General features: G+C 43.5%; 1 long non-coding RNA gene across 1 annotated transcript; it reads left to right on the forward strand.

The window, feature by feature from the left end:
* The first annotated feature begins 1,174 nt into the window (after window positions 1-1,174).
* On the forward strand, window positions 1,175-6,067 carry LOC121471962. Its single transcript, XR_005982740.1, has 3 exons — window positions 1,175-1,290; window positions 2,753-2,873; window positions 5,980-6,067. It is a non-coding gene; the product is annotated as an uncharacterized LOC121471962 (long non-coding RNA).
* Window positions 6,068-17,380: the final 11,313 nt, after the last annotated feature.

The following is a 17,380-nucleotide window of genomic DNA, read 5'->3' on the forward strand; positions in this document are numbered from 1 at the left end:
TGGACCTGGGCAATTCAAACAGGTGTTGTTCAAGAGCCAACTCCAATTGCATTATTGTTACAGTCAGTATTGTTGACTATAATCTCTATGAGTAGTTCTCCAGGATGGATTCCTGGATTTGCATCCTGGCCCCTCCACTTATTAGCTGCGTGATCTTGGGCAAATCTCTGGACATTTCTGCCTACATTTTCTAATTGTACATTATATATAACCTTTTAGGGTTATTGGGGAAATTAAATAGGCTAATGCATATAGGTGCTTACAACAGTGCTTGGCATAGAGTAAACAGTATGTAAATAGGTAACTTTTATTATTGTTAAAGATAGATTTTTTAAAAGATTGATTGATTTGACAGAGCAAGAGAGCTTAACCAGGGCAAGCAGCAGAAGGAGGGGGAGAAACAGGCTTCCCACTGAGTAGGGAGCCTGGTGTGGGCTCCATCCCAGGACCCGGGGATCAGGACCTGAGCCAAAGGCAGACACTTAACCCACTGAGCCACCCAGGCGCCCCAAAGATATGTTTTTTTAATCAGGGTGGTATTGCCTTTGAAAATCTCCAGCAGTGACATACATTCTGGTCCATTGCACATTTTGGAATGGTCCATCCAAAAGTCCAGGCATGCGCTAAGGCTGGTTGATGGCCTAAGGTCCAGTGCAGCTCTGGGACTTGAGACTTTTGGGGCTTCCCTTTCTTGGGGCTTCAAGGTGAGGCTTAGAGACAAATGCTTCAGTCACTCAAGACTATGGCGCCCTCTAGTGCCTGATGAAGGCTGATGCTCTCATGTTCTCCCCAGCGTCTCTGAACCATCTGAGCAGCCCTGAGCAGAGCATCGCCCCACCCTCCAGGGCTGCTGGGAAAACCCTGCTGCCTTATCTAAGATCCACCCCTTGGAATCACTTAGAGACCTCACTGTACATCTTCCATCTGCGACTCTTCACCACCAGCAGCTGCAGTGGCTGGTTAGAGGCTCCCTGTCTGCGACCCGCTCTCCACCACCAAGTTCTTTCTCTGCATCGTTGGCAGTGTGGGAGAGGAACACAGTGGTCATGTGCTAGCCAGTAAGGGATATGCCCAAGGCAAATGCTGCAATAAAACAAAGTCCATAATTGCTCAGGTGAAGACGCCAGTGTATTTAAGTGGGAAATGCGAGTGAAGAGCACCCTGTGGGAGTTTAGAAAGGAAGAGATCTAGGAGGTCACTCCTCTTTCAAGTCATTGGATAAGGTTACATGAAGGAGGCGGCATTGCAAGAACTGTTTGGATGGTTGGAGAAAGAACTGTTCAATGTAGGGTGAGTGGGAGAGGGTGGGAGGGTAGAGCCTGAGGTGTAGGTAGGCTGAGAGAGAATGAATGGAACCTTCTTTGAAGTGGTGAACATCATGCTTCCTCAATACTCTCTTTATTTCTTCCCTCTGCTGGTCCTCATGGCATTAGAGATGACAGGGAAAACGGGGTGGGTTAGGGGAGAGAATGAAAGCTCCCTTTATCCTTGTTACTCTCCTAGGGTGAAAGTATGGGAGAGGCAGACACAACCAACTTTGATCAGAGTAAGGTTCTTGAGTGGGCGAGTGTGGTCTCTTCTGGCCTGAGTATTTTCCCTGAATGTTTCTCCTTCCTGTGAACAACAACCACTGGTCACCCAATGGGACGTGCCTGCTGCTTGCCCCCCATATACCTAGATACAAGGTGCGGTGTAAGGCAGCAAAAGCAGCACACAACTGAAGCTTTATCTGGGCACTTCAACTGAGAATGGTGACGCCAACAAGCCTACCTTTCCTTCTTCACTGCCATTTTGGCAATGTCCACCAACGCCATGGGAAGCACTGAATTATCTTGTGAGTGCTTGTGTGTGTATGTTTGAGGGGAGGAGGCACATTAACACTTACCATATATCATTAATTCTAAGATGCAGGAGGTTTTATTCATGTGTATTCACATCCCAACTCTGAACTTGAGATGCTTCTTACATGTGACATTGTATTTCATCATTTAATTGATGTTATTTTTTATTGCTTCAGTAATATATAAATTTATAATAAAATTGGAATCCATCTTATAATTACTGACATCTTGATGATTATAACTGATGAAATCTCGTAGTAAGGAAGTATCTCTCCACCTACGTAAGCCCCAAATCCCTTCCGGAAGCTGCTCTTCCCAATGCCACCCAACAATTTCTTTATTTTATTTTATTTTACTTTATTTTATTTTATTTTATTTTATTTTATTTTATTTTATTTTATTTTTTTTACTTACAAATTTATTTTTTATTGGTGTTCAATTTGCCAACATATAGAATAACACCCAGTGCTCATCCCATCAAGTGCCCACCTCGGTGCCCGTCACCTAGTCACCCCCACCCCCCGACAATTTCCAGTGCAAATGTTATTCTTCTGAACGACTGTAACTCAGCTCTAAGGCATTAATCTTTGTAGTGGATGTCAGGGTGGTCTGCCCAGATGGCTTCCCCCAGCACTGAAGCACTTGCAAATGTTGGTCGGCAGCTCTCAGATGAACAGAGCAGTGTCCCCACTGGGGCCAGGCCATATCTAGTGACTGGTTGATGTGGGGATAACTTTAAAGGACCATCCAACTCCAGAACTTCCTGTAGGATTGGTTAGGGGCTTTATTACAACTGCTCTGCAGTTCAACTTCTCCTTTTGACCATGATGCTTCATTTACTCCCTCTCGTGTGATCACGGCAAGAGCATTTTCCTGCATGCTCACTTTCATCCCAGACCTCTATTTCTCAGGGAACCTAACCTGCAAACAGTTGGTACCAGGAGTATCCTGAGAAACTCTACTATGGGATTTCAGAACTGGATCCCCTGCTCATGGATGGAAACAGGATAAGGGTCTGGGTTATTATAACAGGTAAGCCCTACTCACTAACAGAGGCACAAATAAAGGGTGAAGGATCTCTAGAAGGGGCTGAGGGGATGCATGGAAGAGGAAGATGACGAGTGGAGACTGTAGCTTCAAGACAAATTGCTGTGGCAGGGCCTGTGGTTTATGGCACTAACCTTCCTCTAAAAAGTTTCTATCAGAAGAGACCTGACAAAATCCTGGTGGAGCTTTTCTCAGAACTTAATATATGAAGCAAGGGAGTACAGACAGCAGAAGAAATGGACTGTGTACCATGCAGCAGCCCTCAGTACCCCCACCCAGGACCAAAGCACTTGTTTTCCCAGCTTCTGGGGATGCTGGTGGCCAACAGCTCTCAATGAATCCCTCTCGAATCCTTGTCCCCAACTGAAGGGGTCTTGCCCAGGGTTAAGCATGAGATCAGACCGCCTTCCACGATTGTTCACTGGTTCCCAAATGCCTCTCCTCCTTCTGACCCAGAAACCTTGTGGGGCCAGATTTAGCTAGACTAGGTCCTTATTAAATAGAAAATGTTATTAATTTTAGGCTTTAAAGTGAGCTTGACAAAAATAGTGTACCATCATGGTCAAGAGCAGAAGTTTAGGGACACCTGGGTGGCTCAGCGGTTGGGTGCCTGCCTTCAGCTCAGGTCATGATCCCGGTATCTGGGATCAAGTCCCACATCAGGCTCTTTGCGAGGAGCCTGCTTCTCCCTCTGCCTCTCTCTCTCTCTCTCTCTCTCAGTCTGTGTCTCTCATGGATAAATAAATAAATCTTTAAAAATAAAAAAGAGCAGAAGTTTAGAACAGGCTGCACTGGGTTTGAAGTCACTTTACTTTTCTGTGCCACAATCTCCTGTCTGAAAATGAGGCTGATAATAATGCTTTTATCTGATGGGGATGTTGGAAGTTTCAACTTTGACCATGTATGAATCATAATCTCTAGACATGCAATAAGCAATCAGTCTAGGATTGATATCATCATCATCATCATTATTAGCTATCTTATCTAAATTATTAAGCTCTGTCTTCTACTTCTACAGGCGGGCTACACAGAGTCTGTGTCTTTCTCTGGAGAGCCAAGTGAAGTGTCTTAAGCCTCTCAGTAGTAAGTTCCCTATAAAGTATTTTAAAAATTCTTATTTTGTCAAAGGACTCCATTAAGATAGTTAAAAGTCAGCCCATGGGATGGAAGAAAATATTTACAATACTTACATCTGACAAATGACTCAGATCAGATAAAGAACACCTACAAATTAGTAAAGAAAAAAAGTCATTTCAATAGAAAAATGGGCAAAATATCTAAACAGAACACACCCCCTGAAATAGCTAACATAGAAGACCCTAAGTGTTGGGAAGATGTGAAGCAAATGGAGCTCTGTTTAGTGCTGAATTTAATGTCAAACAGTCTTTTCATTCTGGAAAGCTGTAAGCATCTACTCAAGCTGAGCACATACACCCCCAGTGACCCAGCAGTTCCATCAATAAGCATAAAACAAAAGTGATGGGTGCTTATTTTCACCCAAAATTTTTTAAGAATCCTCACAGCAGTACTTTGCTTAATAGTCCCCTCAAGGGATCCCTGGGTGGCGCAGCGGTTTGGCGCCTGCCTTTGGCCCAGGGCGCGATCCTGGAGACCCGGGATCGAATCCCACGTCGGGCTCCCGGTGCATGGAGCCTGCTTCTCCCTCTGCCTGTGTCTCTGCCTCTCTCTCTCTCTCTCTGTATGACTATCATAAATAAATAATAAAAAAAATTAAAAAAAAATAGTCCCCTCAAAAGGGAAAAAATGGAAATCGGCCAAATACTCATCAACATTCGATAGGGTAAGCACCTTATGGTATATTCACACAATAAAACTCTACACAGCAATGAGAATGAATAACCAAAAACCACATAGAACAACAAATCTCATAAACCTCATGTTGAGGGGAAAAAGTCAGACACAAAACATACATGCTGTAGAGTGCAATTTTTATGAAGTACATATTATACAGAGTGAAATGGTGGCCACCTTGGAGGTTCTCATGACCTACAAGGAGCAAGGTATTGGCTTCTGGGTGCCAGTAATGTAGTTGTTGTTTGAATCTGGTGTTAGTTACATAGATATGTTGCATTTGTGAAAATTCATTGAGTTTTATATCTACATGCACTTTTATGTATTTATTTGGACCTCAATAAGCATCACGTATACATATCTAACTTCTCCCAGGATGCTCATGCATTGGCAGAGACAAGGTGGACACCAAGTTATATTTAAATGCCACCACCATCCTCCTCCTCATCATCATCACCAGAGAAAGCAATCTGAGAGTTTGGTGTGCGTGGACAGGAATATCATACAAAAAGGAAATAGAAAGTTTAGAGGAAAGATTTGGGATTTGTCATTGAACTTAGGGCTTTGTTCTAATTTCTTAGGCCCACCAGGATTTCTCTAGGCCTCAGAGCACTGAGCCAAGGGCTTATTTTGGCGTCTGTCACTGACATATGCAAACAGGCTAAAAGCTTTCCCCCGGCTTCCTAATGTGTTAACAAAGCTGACTTATAAGCAGCAATTTATTTTTATCAACATTTGAAGCTTGATAGTGCAGATGATGTTAATGATGACAGCATATTGATGAGCCAAATTAGAGACTAGGCCTGGGTGTGAGCTGGAAAGGAAGAGGCACCTGGAGAATGGGGCTGGCCGACGATGACTCCTGCTGTAGTAGAGTCCCTCCCTTCCCCATTTTGCTGTCTTCATCTGCATCAATATCCCTTAGCCACTGCCTACTAAGGACCAGCTACTGCTCTTCTTCCCTGTCTCCAAGATTTCTGCTTCCTGCAACTCCTAATCTACATCCAAAAAATGACTTGTCTCTAATGGTGATTCTCAGTGGCCAAAAGCTAAAGCAGCAGCCCTTGGAAACAAGATGCAGGGGCCTTGCATCAACCCACAGATTCTGCAACATACACATGGCATCCACAGCTACCTGGGCATCACCACACTTTTACTTATGTTATCTCCCTGGCAATGATCAAGGACGTGGACTGTCTCAAAAATTTATTTCTAAAAAGTGTATTGCTAAAAGAAAGATTCTTTCAACACATTTTTTTTTTTTTTTTTTTTTTTTTAGGATCCAAGGGTTAGGCCAGAAAAACACAGGTCATTCCTTCTATTTTGAGCCCAGGTCCTGGAGGCGGCTACTTTTGTGTGAAAATCAGAACAAAGTGTGCCATTGGTAGCCTCATGACCCTATTGGATTTCCCAAAAGCAGCCACCAGAGTGCTTCAAAGGTCACTTTGAAAATGATTAATTCACTAAAGGATATTCCTAATGAAGAGCTCATGATAATTCTTTATTTATAAGGAGAAAATTATTAGAAATTTCTTTTTCTATATGAAGTCATGGTCTCAAATGTATCTGACTTGGGAAACATCACAGATGCCATCACTCCGGCAACTTTCCTTCAAAAGCGTTCTTACCCATAAGCTTATCCCCCCAAACTCACCACTGGCTTTTTATGATATTCATCAGAACTTTTGTTTTTCTTTTCCATGCATGGCCAGAAAAGCAGAGGATTTTAAGGAAACATACTCAGTCTTTTGAATTTAGCCCCATGAGTGAGTGCCCTCTTACTCATATATTTGGTGAATGAGATGCAAGAGAGGTAATATGGCAAGAGCATGGCTGAGGTATCTGGAGGCCTCATCCTCGTTCTCCTCTCATAAGCAATGTGATATTGGGTTGGTTACTTCACTCATCTGGACTCTAGTCTCCCCCTTTGAAAAACAGGGAAAATTCTTCTACCTTTACATTTTTGAGACCCTCATGAGGTATACGAAAGTGATTTATAGGGGTGCGTGGATGGCTCAGTCAGTTGGGTCAGGTCATGGTCTCAGGATCCTGGGATTGAGCCCTGTGTTGGGCTCCCTGCTTTGTGGGGAGTCTTCTTCTCCATCCCTCCTTACCCTTCCCACCTGCTCATGCTCTTGCTCTCACTCTTAAATAAATAAATAAATAAATAAATAAATAAATAAATAAATAAATAAAATATTTTAAAAAATAATTTATAAACTGTAAAATGCTAGCCAAATAAAGAAGGACCATTAAAATTTTCATGCTTTTCTTACCAGGCTCTAATTCCTCCACTATCACTTCTGTCTCCATCACTTCCCGGGGAGTAAAACTGATTATAGCTTAGAGAAAAGGCCAGCACCAGGAAATTCTAATCTTAATCCTTCTGCTCAATTTCCACTAAGGGTCATTCATCAATATTAAAGTTTGAATTTTAATTTTAAACACCATAGTTCCAGGGAAAAGGAAAGGTCTTTTTTGTCGTTAATTCTGCTTATTTGAGAGCAGACACTGGGCCACCCACTAGTAATGGGAATTCAGGAATCTATATTCTTAGAGTCATGTTTTTCCCTTGACAACCCAAACATCCATTAACACAGGCCTCCTGGTCTCAATGACTGCAGAGACTCGAAGCGAGGCTTATGTGATGTAATCGCTAAGTGATATTCTTTGAAACTTTCATGGCTATGAATTCCCTCTGTTTCAGGATGCTGTGTGCTGTTGTGATGTAACATTTATTTTAATGGCCCCGGAGATGCACTGAGCAATAGTGCAGCAAATTAACACCATCTTCTGGCTTGCCTGAGACTGTAAAAGGCAATTTGAACCACATTTGGTGTTTATAATTATTTTGTAATCCAATTTGCAGAATTGCAACAATTATTGGGTATGTAGATAACATATAAATCTTAATAAGAGATTTTGGTTCCTTTTAGAAGACCCACATACTTACTTGGGCAATGGAAGAAGAAAGAAGGAGGAATATTTATCTGACTGTCCCTGATGTGATCCTCTCTAGGTTATCAGGGATAAGCAGCAGAAAAATTCATGACAGTGAATGAGAAAGAGGAGAGATACTCTATTATTTACTCCTGTCAGGGAAAAGAAGTTCACCGTAGAGACAGAGGCTCACTTCGGTCATTGGGATGTATAAACATTTTACCCATTGCAGACTATACTTGGCCTTCTGAAACCTTATATCTACCCCAGAACAGCCTGTGATGGGGAGCTATCTTCAGAAATGGTTTTACTTTCAGTGGCTGCCCATGCCCACCTGGTGGGGCAGCCAGATAAAAGCACCCGGGTTACTTTCTTCACATGGAGGGCAGTTGGCCCGTAGAATTGCTTAATACTGCAGCTACCTTTGCACAAGCAGGAAATATATCTTTGTGGCACTAAGCCTCGGAGACTGGGGGAGTCATTTATTATAGCAGCATAACTGGATTAGTCTGCTTGACTGCCATAACAAAATATAGACTGAGTAGCATAATAAGCAAGAGAAATTTATTTGCTCACAGTTCCAGAGTCTGGGAAGTCCAAGATCAAAGTGCGGGCTGATTCATTTCCTGGCAGGTGGCCACCTTCTCTCTGTGTCCTCACATGAGAGAGAGAGACAGCCCAGCTCTCTGGTGCCTCTTCTTATAAGGGCGCTAATCCCATCATAAGGACCCCATCCTCATGAATTCCTTGAAGCTCAGTCACCTCCCAAGGGCCCCTTCTTCAAATACCGTATGAGCATCAACACATGACTCTAGGGGAATCACAATTCAGTCCAAAACAATAGTCTCCCTTATCCTGCTTGATTCCATAAGGATTTGGGGATTTCTTAGCATCTTCATACCCTCTTATTAGGGTATATGAAAATTTCAACAGCAGTTTTACCTCTGCACATGCTACTCTGTCTTCCTTTGCTGTGATGGAAATGACCTCAGTGGAACCTCTGGCATTATACTCAATGAAGCATATCATTAACTATCTGCTAAGGTTTCTAAGGCTCCTAATGTCCCACTCTCTGAATATTTCTTTTTTTTTTCTGTGTCCCAGTTTTTATGGTTTTGCAGCAGAATGCCCGACGTGAAACATAATTGCAAATATTCGGCTGTGCAAAAGAGAACACTGCTTAAGTACAAATGGAGACATGATTCTTTTTTTAAAATAAATACTTAAACACAACCCGGGTCCCACAAGCACCTGGACTCTACGGTCTGAGCTGCGGAGCTGCCAGCCCATGGACCCACGAAGGCATCATGATTGCCCTCCCCCCTCTCTGAATATTTCTATCACATTTTCTCCTAAGAGGAGAAATACTAACTAGAACCTAAGAGGTTCTAGTCTGAGTGGAGGAAAGCCAGCATTTGCATGTCCGACTGGTTTACACTCTCCTTGTCTCCCTCTTCTCTCTATAATCAACTAAGATGAGTAAAATAGACTTTCAGCTGCCTCCTCCGATCTAGCAAGATTTCCCTAATCACATACTTCTCACTTCCAAGACTTTGCTCTCTTCCCTTGGGCCACAGGGTAGGTGCAGGGAGAGAAACTGTCTTATTGATAAGAGCAAATAGAAATGTGATATCTATGTTTCCATTGTATGCTTGTACGGGCTTATTTTATGAATATGATCTTCACTATTAAGTGATGAGGTACATCAGAGGAGGGATTGGGTCCGTTTTCCTCACATTGTATCCCTAGACTAGTTCATACCCTCACACAGAAAAGGAGAGCTATACTCATCCTTCAGAATGGAAATGGGTCCACACTGGGCAGGTGCCCGAGACCTCCAGCTGCCTTCTCTTGATCTAACACATCCTTCAGACCTTTGGCCAAGGCTTGGTTCAAATACTACTCCCTCCGTCACCCCTTTAGCTAGAACAAAAAATACATAACAACTGGTGTGATAACACTCATCTCATTCTACCTTAACTTGTTTCTATGACTATTTCCTCAGCTAGTTGTGGAGGAGACCTCCTGTATTATTAAGCTTTGTTTATCCCTCCCTGTCCTTACTATCCTCAATGGTGCCTAGCTCATTGACTAGTCAGTGTCTGATAAACATTTGTTGAATTAAAATGAATTCCCACTGTCATTTTCTCAATAATTTCTTAAAAATAGAAACTATATAACCCCATACTGTTTCTACATGATTTTTTGTGTGTCTATCAACATCATCTTTGATCTGTTTGCCAACCTGACATCTGAGGATGTCTAGCATAGTTCTAGCACAGAAAAGGCTCAAACAATATTGTGTTGATAAATGGATAATGAGGCCTATAGGGGGAGAAGAAATTTGCCTGGAGTCCCATAGTGGCAATTGGAAGCTACACTTCTTGTATGTCATTTAATTCTTGATCCACGCTTCCTCCTCACTCAGCGTCCTTTAGTTCAGCAAACATTCATTTAACTTAGTGGAATAGAGAATAATGCAATATGGACAGAGTTACAAGATTGGTTCTGTATGAACACCTGGCCTGGCTCTATCCCATAGCCAGAGACTGGATCACGCACCATACCCAGCTATCATATAAAGGCAAGATCCAGTTACAAGGGTTCAGACAAGAAAGTGGCAACTCTCAGTGCATGAACCACAGATGACATGTCCACAACAATACTTCTGTAAAAGAAGCAATCTTCTTCCCACTAAATGTGCTGAATTCCCAAGAGGAGCATTGGCTGAAAATCCATCCCATGACCTACTGACTAGCCTCAGAGTGGCTAAATCCCTGCTAGTACTCTGGAAGCTCAGTGCTCATACCTACATGTGTTCTATCAAAAGAGCCTCTCACTTGTCCCTATGAAAATGGTGACACCATTCTCCAAACCATTCTCCATACTGACTCTAGAATTTTCCTTGAAAAACAGACAAGCAGCCACAAAGATTTCATGAATTTGATTATGAAAATAGCTCTATTCATGAGGGGAAAATGCAGGATTCCAGAATGGGGAGGAAACATCAGGGGACCTAATTTGGTCTCTCAATTCATGGTATAAACCATACTCCTTGATTCTCTTTCTAGTGGGAACTCTCTAGTGAAAGGAAGTTCTCCTTTCCATCTTTGGGTGCATGTGGCTGATCAAAGAATCTTTCTTGAGGAGTGGGTATGATACACAGAAAATGTAAGCATGTAGACCATTTCAGTCCCATCAGCAATTAACAAGATGACATTGAACATAACTACAAATGGGGAATTTCCAAATAATTAGTGGAAACAGTTTACAAAAACTTCAGCTTAGAAATTCCTTTCCCATGAACAACGAGGCACCCTTACAAGGTTTGCCCTCCTGCATGAGCCAGGACATAACATTCGGCATCTCTTTCAGGCAGGCATCAAAGAAGAGCCATGTCTCCTTACACACAGATGTATGTATAATAATAGAAATAGAAACTTCTAGAGTCAGGACACCTGGGTGGCTCCATGGTTGAGCATCTGCCTTTGGCTCAGGGCATGATCCTGGGGTTCTGGGATTGAGTCCTGCATCAGGCTCCCCAGAGGGAGCCTGCTTCTCCCTCTGCCTGTGTCTCTGCCTCTCTGTGTGTGTCTCTCATGAATAAATAAGATCTTAAAAAAATAAAAAGAAACTTCTAGAATCAAAGAACAAGATTGCCACAATTGCAACAATTGGCATAATGAGACAATGAGGATTATTGGCATAATGAGACATAAAGCCTAACTCTGAGTAATTATGAACAGAAAGAGAACTTTCTGCCCCTGGTCTATCAAACCTGATACAAGACAGACACAGACTGGCATAGAAATGAGGGATGCAGGAGGATCACAATAGGATACAGAGAAGAGAATTTCCAGGCCAGACCAACGTGGAAACAAGCCCTTTGGCAAAATCTGACCAAGATTTCACCAGCTGTGGCGCCTCTATTTAGCAAATGTTTATTGAGTGCCTACTATGTGCCGGGAACTATTTCTAGGGCCTGAGGATTCAGCAGTGACCAGAGTAGTGGAAGAGTCCTTGCCCTCAAGGCCACCACTCCAGTGGAGGGAGACAGAAAGCAAAATGAGTAAAAATACCAGATTATAACAAGTGGTATCAGCAAATCAAAATAAAGGGATATAAAAGGGGATGGCTTGGTGGATACTTTAGTTTGGGTGACCAGGCAAGGCCATTATGTCCAAGGGGACATAATGCTGAAACCTTATATCCAAAAGGAATGCATACTCTGGAAAGCAGGGGGAGGAGTCTTCCGATCAGAGAGAGCCCTTAATGCAAAAGTCCCACCATGGGAAGGAGAAAGGGAAGCAAGGCAGCAGGACCCCAGCATCGAGGGGAAGGCGAGGCCAGAGAGGCGGGGACCGATGATGTGAATGCAAGACTGGGTTCAGGGCTCAACGCCACTGTCATCGCAGTGACAGTCACTGGAGGATACGCAGGAGAGTGACGAGGTCTGTTTTATTTTGGCAGCCCCGTGGAGCACACAGCTGGAAGAGGGATGGGGCAAGAATGGAAGTGGAGAGGCTTGTCCGGAGCTGTCAAAGTCCTCAGGTGACAGGCTGGGGGCTGGAACCAGGATTACAACAGTGAAAATGGAGACAGATGAAGAGGGCTCCAGATATATTTTGGAGAGAGAGGCAGCAGGACTTTTTGACACTCAGACTGTGGAGAATCGGTACCTGAGCAGCTGGATAGAAGATGGTATTTAGTGGGATGGCAAAGTGGAGAGCAGGGCAGGTCGTCTTCAGCACACCTGTAGATGCCCCCACTACCCTAACCGTAATGACCTCCTCGCCTTCAGCCTCCCAGCCTCTACTTCTCCAGGGGGAAACCCCTGCTCCCACCTGACCCAACCCACAAAAGCACCTCTTCTCAGCCTTTCCTTTACTGAGCCTCACTCTAAGGAACTAAGGTGCTGTCCTGGCTGTTTATTTCCAGAGCCTCCGAATCGGGCTTTGTGCTGAACAGGGGCACCCCCTCCTGGAACACAGGGCGAGCATGGTTTCCGGGGAGCCCGTGGGCACCCTCCCACTTGCTGTTCCAGGCAAGCACACCAAGAGCTAACTACAACACCAAGGAATTCCTTTTCAAACATTTCTGCCCCACCCTCCCAGGACGTATTTCCATTCAGTGACACCATGAGACAACACAGATAAGGTGACAAGTACCCACAATTACTCAGGGTACTGTTTACACCAATCCTATTAGAGCTCTGGATGCTGTGGGCTCGATTTAACCTTTCTATACAGAAACTCCCAAATTTCCCATGAAGATATCCCATGTTTGCTAACTCAAATCCCTTCTAAACTTTGATTCCTCTATTTCAAAAAAATGATCACAGTAGCTCATGTTGTGTACGTGTCAGGCATCTGGCTAAGCACATGACATGGGTTAGCAATTCGACCCTTTCAACATGCCTATGAGTAGCTACACTAATTATCACTGTTTTACAAATAACTGGACTGAGGCTCAGAAAAGTTAGGTACTTGCTCAAGGCCACATAGCTAGTGGGTCATAGAGCCAGGCCTTGAACCCAGTTCTGTCCTCAAAGCCACCATGCGACAAAAAAACAATGAGCACATGCATGCATGCATGCACACACACACACACACACACACACACACACAACCACTGGCACACAAAGGTTTTTACATGTAAAGACATTCATTGCCACATTGCTTATAACAATGAAGAATGGAAATAAAACATCGGATAATCTTGGAGGACTCAAACCAAATTACATAAACTCATCTGACAGTTTGCAGCTATTAAAAATCATGAATTTGAAGTAAATAAGTACTGTGGGGAAAGTCTTATTGTATTATACATCAAAAAAAAAAACCCAAATGATGTAACGATAGTGTTGGTAAGATTTCTAAGACATCTGGACCCCCGGAAGAGCTTGATAAAGGAAGGGCACACGCCAAAATCCTGACAGTGATTTTCAACCCCGGTGGTTGGATTATGGGCAAGTTTCCTTTCTCTTCTCTTCTCTGTATTCTCCGGTTTGTATGATGATCATCAACCCCAGTGCCAAGCGCACTAAATGCATTACCTCACTTAATTCTCACATCAGTGCTCTAATCGCCAGCTAACAGGTGACTTGCCACCATGCACAGGTAGGAAGTGAGAGAATTTTAAATGAGACTGGCTCCAAAGCACACAAGACAACTGTCCTTACATGCTGTCTCTCCACGGCTTCTGTGGTCAGAAGAATAAAGCCACAGAAGAGAAAGGACAGTGAAGAGAGTTAACTACCCACACAAAATGCATGCTGTGGACAATATGTGGATCCATTGAGACCAAAATGTCCAGAGGGGGAAGTAGACCTGGACCATCCCTGCAAGAATAGATTAATCTTTCATATTCCTTACAGGATTCAGTGTATTACAAATCTTAAATAGAATTGTGTTCAAGCTTTTGGTTTCTAGAATGGAGGGGGGTGCTCTGGAAGAAATCTGGGGGCCTTCCTGTAGGAGACGCAGAACATGGCTTTGACTGAAATGCGCTCTGGCTGCTTGGCCCAGAATCACACCTCATAGCATCACTGACAGAGATCCCCAATGGTGCACTGCCTCTGAAGCACAAAGGACTCTCTTGTAGAGAAGAGCTCCATTTCAATTAAATAGCACATGTATACACGGCTTCAGAACCAGACAGAAAGGCCTCGACAGCATGACTTTGGTGGAGAAAGAGATTATCTTAGATGTGGCTGGAAAAGTATTGCCAATGTACAGAGTCTAAGCACCTGATGTATGCAGAGCATAGTAGCTGCTTAGAAATGGGGTGGGGTGGGTGGGTTGAGGAAATGAATGAATGATGCATGAATATAAATACTTTTATATGCTCCTTCACACGGGCATGGCCAGGTTACTGGCAGCTCAGTGGACAAGGATGCTGTGTCTCATGGTGCCAAATATGCTTCTCCTATCCCAGGTGCCTTTTATAATTAATCATGTTTACAGGTGGCTTGTTTGGTTAAGACAAAGTCTATGCAAAGGGACCCAGTCTAGGAAGACATCATTTTGCTTTGGAAATTAGTGCTGATAGACAGTGGATGAGTGGAGATTGGCCCTCACTCCTCAAGCCTGCTCCTCTGTTACTTGTGAACCGATATGCATGGGGTTGCCCTGCAGAAGGTGTGAAGCGAGGAGCCTGGGATCTATTCCTTAATCATGCTCTTGGCTTTCAACACAAAGACATTAGGTGTCATCCACAGAACTCCAGGGAGGTGAAAAGGCCATCTGGGATTCTCTAGAGGGCAACTACTTCGGCTCTCATATCTTTCCTTGCTTGCCATGTCTTCTTGCTTTGTCCCTCTTTTTGTTCAACAGCTGTTTCCAGAGACAGGAGAGTCAACTACTTTCTTTTTTGAGAGACAGAGAGAGATAGAGCAAAGGTAGGGGCAGAGGGAGAAGGAGAGAGAGAGTCTTAAGCAAGCTCCATGCCCAGTGTGGAGCCCAACTTGGGACTCAATCTCATGACCCTGAGATCTTGACCTGAGCAGAAATCAAGAGCTGGACACTTAACTGACTGAGCCACCCAGGTGCTTCAAGAGTCACTTACCTTTCTTGAAGTGCAGTTAAAATTTTGTGTAATGTCAAGGGTTCGTAGTAAAATAAGGCTTAGGGATCATTATTAAACATGCTTCTTTAACCTGCTTCCTTGGCAGATCCCGACACTGAGTATTTTATGCATGCTAACTCTTTTCTTTGTCATAACGAATCCTATCACATCTATGTAATATTATCACCTCTGTTTTATAGGTGGGGAAAACCAAGGCATAGAAAGATCAAACAACTTGTCCAAGGCCACAGAGCTATTCAGTGATAGAGCAGGGAATGGGAACCCAGGTAGGCTACTTGTAGAATTAACCTCCCAGCTGTCCTGACTCTTTTCAGAGGTGACAGGGAATTTGGTTACATCTCACACTTTTTACCTGTCCCTAAAAATCAGACCAGTTTGTGAAATTCCTTGTTTTCTTTATAATGGTCCTCATACTGCTCCTCTGATTTATGCAAGCTGCCCGAATTTTATTACAGCAGTTGAGAGGCCTATCCAAGTAAACCACTATCAGGTGTGAAACCCTTCTCTTGCTTACCTCAGTTGGCAGAGTGGTAGATTGATTATACTTAGCATAAGTCCAACAGCAGCCTGACCAGGCAGTTACAGACAGGGAAGCACATGACCAGACATCTTCACTCTCTAGTTCTGGATTTATTTTCCAGAAGGAAAAAAAGATGCACCTAAATTTATTCTACCCCGCTGCCTATTTTTCCTTTCTGTGGAAGACTGGCCAGTCCACTCCTTCTCTTCCAATCTGGCCCTCCCTTTGTTAGAAGCCGGTCATCCTGGGGCACCTGGGTGGCTCCATGGTTGAGCATCTCCCCTTGGTTCGGGTCACGATCTCAGGGTCCTGGGATCAAGTCCCGAATTGGGCTCCCCACAGGGAGCCAGCTTATCCTTCTGCCTGTGTCTCTGCCTCTCTCATGAATAAATAAATAAATAATCTTAAAAAAAAAAAAAAGAAGAAGAAGAAGCAGGTCAGCCTTCTAGAGTGAGAAGTGAGTTTTCTGCCCCTTGTGGGTGGTTTTCATTTGCTCAGAATACTTTCCTCTACTGCTTCACGACTGCTGGATCCTTACCATGCCCCCTTGCCATGCTCTCACCTGCTCAGAGGATCTCGCCTACCAGGCGGCTCTGGCATCCTCCAACCTTGAGATCTCAGAATGCATAGCTAGGCACTTTGGGGCAAAAGAGTCCTGGCATTAAGAATGGACAAGTGATGGGACACCTGGGTGGCTCAGCAATTCAGCATCTGCCTTTGGCTCAGTTCATGATCCCAGAGTCCCGGGATTGGATCCCTCATTGGACTTCCTGCATGGAGCCTACTTCTCCCTCTGCCTATGTTTCTGCCTCTCTCTTTCTGTGACTCTCATGAATAAATAAATAAAATCTTAAAAAAAATGGACAAGTGAGAGGTGGATACAATGGTGGACCAAATAAATTCTAAATAATATTCTGATTTCTGCCCTCTACTTATCAACTTTGAAGGAAGCAGTCATGAAAATCCTTCATTTGAAAGCATGATCATGTGGCCACTCTCTCAGAATCCGACAACAGCACACCATGCCCAAGCATAGAATTGAATGGGTTGACATATGCCACTTTAATGCAGGGTCATTAAAAGGCAAGCAAACAAAACAAACAAACAAACAAACAAAAAAAAGGCAAGCAAACAAAAAGCCAGAAAACCAACATTGCCACAAATCTTTGGTCCAGGCATTTCAAAATCCATGGTCTCCTCCAATCTTTGTTATAATCAAAGATGGTGGGTATTACAGACAACACATTACAGATGAGGGAAGTAATGATGATCAGATGTAAATAGCTGTTCCGGGTTACATGTTTAGTTGATGCCAGGTGAGATTTGAACCTGGGTTTGTGACCTTCATTATAGCAATCGCTTGAACTCACAAGTAATTGTTCAAGCAAGCACCAAACTTTTGCAGCAGGGTTTACTTAACATTCTCTACAATCAGATGACATTTTCAGATACAATTCTTTTCCATGAAGAGTAGATTCATCAAATATAATCATGAGTATAATCTACTTGATTAACCTTCTCCTTCCCAATTTCAGATAAGCTTTGGTGGAGCTGTCCTCGCCCACCAGACTGGCTTCCATGATTAAATGCAATGCCGCTGGGCTGCTGTGGACAGAGTCTACGTTTGCTGAGC

This window comes from Vulpes lagopus, chromosome 11 (genome assembly GCF_018345385.1).
Source record: "Vulpes lagopus strain Blue_001 chromosome 11, ASM1834538v1, whole genome shotgun sequence".
NCBI lineage: Eukaryota > Metazoa > Chordata > Mammalia > Carnivora > Canidae > Vulpes > Vulpes lagopus.